At 31.3% G+C, this 3,901-nt stretch overlaps 1 pseudogene; it reads right to left on the bottom strand.

The window, feature by feature from the left end:
- Nucleotides 1-500: 500 nt before the first annotated feature.
- LOC110651564 (putative pentatricopeptide repeat-containing protein At1g12700, mitochondrial) lies at nucleotides 501-2,537 on the bottom strand (annotated as a pseudogene).
- Between the last annotated feature and the right edge of the window lie 1,364 nt (nucleotides 2,538-3,901).

Here is a 3,901-nt window from a genome sequence, read left to right on the forward strand (position 1 = left end):
ACATAGACACAATAATAAGTCCTTTTTCCTATGCCAACTATGGCAATGTTTATGAAATAACAGAAGGATCCTTCTGTTAAAAACAAACAGAGAACACAACCTGTTGAAGTACTCATTGTTGGTGAACAACAGAAACAGGCCAGTAGACTTGATCAGTGATGAAAAATATCAATAAATTGTCCAAATATATATGAAATGCGTACTAGGTGGCTTTAGAGGTGGTTCCTCTGATAACATCAGATTTTCATGATTTTCAAATAGGAAGTACGCTAATGAAGGGTTCAGCATTGTGTTTGAGCTTGTAGAAACACTTCAAAGATGTTAAATACTGAGACCAAATGGAAGATAGCTATCAAACAACTTCACCTGAAATTATCTACAAAGAGAGCAGAAAAACCTTCATACTAACGCATTGCTGACCCTCTAATGAGGGTAATTTCTTAGCCATTCTGTTTGCTATACTCAATGCATAGGAGTCACTTTACTCTTTCATAACGATGTGGCAATAAAACATATTCATTAACGTCAATGTGCATATGCAACATAAAAACATAATGCTAGAACTAAAATACAGTTTCTTATAAAAAGGGAAAGTAACTAACCAGAGTGATTGTAATTGTACTCGTTCGAAAAAGATTGAAGAACCAATAATTCACAACAAAGCAAAGACCACCTCCATTTGTTGATTAGGTTTTTATTCTTAAAATCTCACTTCAAATTTACACCTTTAGAACCTTCAGAACGATATCGTAGTTTTCTTAGAATGAGATCGTCATTGCGCGATAAATGTATTATCAATTCGAAGGTGGTGGCATCTGCAGAGAATCCTTTATCAACCATGTCATCAATAAACCGTGTTGCCTTTGGTACATCCTCATTCCTCTAAAGACTTCATATGCTTCATCTAGTAAAACTTCATTGCAAAGTGCTTTTATTATTGTACTATATGTATAAACATCAGGCTGTAAACCTTTTTCAAAAAGCCTAGAAAATAGTTCCTCGGCATCATTAAGCCTCCCAGCTCTGCACATAACATCAATCAAAATGGTATAGCACACACAATTAGGCTTCAACTGACTCTTTTCCATCACTTTAAATAGTGTGAGTGCCTCATCAACATCCCCCTGTCTGCACAAACCATCGAGCATAATTGAGAAAGTTATTATATTTGGCTGCTGACCATGAGAACACATGTTCTTGAAAACCTCCAGTGCAGTTCGGGATCGCCCAGCTTTCCATAATACCTTTATAAGAGTAGTATAAGTAACACAGTTGGGAATTAAACCATTTTTAGGAATTTCATCAAAAAGTTTATTGCTTCATCTATCCTTCTGCTCTTGCAATATCCATTAATTAAGATGTTGAAGCTAAATACATCAGCTATGCCACTGCTTAACATCTGATTAAACAGTTTTCTAGCTTCGTCTATTTGGCTACACATACAACATCCATCCATCAAAGAACTGTAAGTGACAACATCAGGCTTCACACCTTTTTGCATCATTATTTTCATTATTCCTTACAAAGAGTGTCGATCAATAAATTGAAGGTAAAAATGCCTGGCGATACGTTTTGCCCTACCATTTCTTTCAACAAGGCCAAAGCTTGATTCCATTTGCCTAAATTGCAAAGACCTTGAATTAAGCAGGTGTAAGTGACAACATTAGGTGAAATACCTTTATTCCTCATTCGAGAGAAGAGGTCTAAAGCCTCAATAACTAGCTTATCCTTGCAAAGAGCATCTATAATTGCACTGTATGTCACAACATCGGGCTCACAACCTCTCTCAACCATTTCCTTTAGCAGCCCAACAACCACATCTGTCTTCCCACATTTACACAGAGCATTTACTATTACAGTGTAGGTATAAACATTAGATTGATAACCTCCGGCAACCATATCATTGAAAAAGTCTACAGCTCCATTAGTTTTACCATCTATACAGAGCCCATTAATTAAGGTACTAAATGTCACAGTATTGGGCTCCAATCCAAATTTGATGATTTTCCCCAGAACTGAGAAGCCAAAATCCACAAGTTGTAAGCGGCAGAAGCAATTAATCAGGATAAAGAGAGAATAAACATTGTGTGAGATTCCTAGAGACTCAGTTGTTCTGGACAAAGAAATGACCTTTTGATATTGTTTCATTCCCACAAGCGCAGATAAAATTCGACAAAATTGAACAATAGAAGGCAGAGGACGCATAAGAATGATATGATTAAAGGAAGCTAAGACATCATCAACGTCTCTAAAAGAAGAAGAATTAAAGTTAGATCTCAAAAAACGTCGAGATTTTGCATCTTTAGGATTATGCGTGGAAGTAGAAGAATGGAAGTAATTGGTAAATAATAAGGATGGAGATTGAATGATACCCATTTCAGTTTGCAGTTGAAAGTAGAAGACCTCCCAGTTCTCATGAAAATCCTCTGTGCCGCCATCATCATCTTGAGAGAGAGAGAGGCTCCGCGTGTCTTGGGGCGAAAGAGAGTGTCTAGCAATTATCTATTTATCTATAAAAACAGTAACTTTATATTCCATTTATTATTTAGTTTTTTTAGAAAGCTTTGTTATTTAGTTAAATAATAATTCAAATTAACAAATATTATTTTATTTTTTTATATAATCAACCCCAAATTAAACTTAAGCTCAAGATTTATAATTCTAAAAAAACCTCATTACCACTAAAACAAATTAGTACAAATGTTATTTTGTTATTACTTGTCTAAGCTATATAGTATATTTTGAACTTAATTAACTAAATTACATTGAAGAGAAAAGTATGGTATCAAACTAACAATTAAAAATATTTTAAATTTTTAATTTTAGAATATTATTTTATAATAAAATAAATATTTAACATAAAATTTTCATATTAATAAATTTATTTATATTAATGAACAATAAATTTTACTATATTAAAATTTATATAGAATAAATAAAAAAATTATGTACTTTTTGCTGTATAAAATAATAAAATAAAAAATTTAATAACTCAAAATAACATATTAATAGAATAAATTATTGACACTATTATTTTTGAACTCAAAGGTTGACAAAATAGAGAAAATTTTAAATTTCTTTGCAATAATTATTAATTATTTATATTAATATAAAAATTTTAAATTATATATATATATATATATAATTTAATAAAAATTTATTTTATTCTTTTTATCCTAATATGATTCGATCAAATCAAACATCCTTAAACATACGATGTGCTTTCATCCACACAAAATAGCAATTATAGTCATTTTTTTCATAAGTTAATATTTTCTTTTAATAATAAAAGTATTAATAACGAATTTGTTTCTTCCTTTCCAAATAAAATCATAAAAATTATACCATATTAGCACTATATTGGTTAAAGTATTTTTTATAGTCATAAAATAGGATAAATTATTATGAAGTCCTTGAATTTTGCTAAATTTATTAGTTTGTCCATAAAACTCTTAAGGCCAATTAAAATGTCCATTGTTAATTCAAAATAAGACTATTTAATCCTTCTGTTAATATTTTTTAATAGAAATTGTTAGTCAAAGGTTTAAGACTTAGTCAGAAAAGAGAGAATATTGTAAAATACTAAAAATATTCATATTTTCCCTTAAAATCCATAAAGAGACCAACTTTCTGGGTTCTTACCCCCTCAAACAATCTTATACCCACCTCACCTGCCTTCCTTGTTTCTTCTTATCCTAGTCCCATATTCTCTTCCCTCTCAGTAACCTATAGCCTTAGGTCTTCCTTATCTTTCCTCCTCCTCTTCCTTCTTCTCCTTCTTCTTCTTCTTCTTTGTCTTCTTCATTTCTTTTACTGAGCTTCTCGAAAGAGAATCAAAGGAATTCATGCATCCAGACAACTGACTGGCATTAATGTCTATTGAGTTTTCATTGACGTTGTT

The sequence above is a fragment of the Hevea brasiliensis genome, chromosome 13, assembly GCF_030052815.1.
Source record: "Hevea brasiliensis isolate MT/VB/25A 57/8 chromosome 13, ASM3005281v1, whole genome shotgun sequence".
In the NCBI taxonomy this organism is placed as follows: domain Eukaryota; kingdom Viridiplantae; phylum Streptophyta; class Magnoliopsida; order Malpighiales; family Euphorbiaceae; genus Hevea; species Hevea brasiliensis.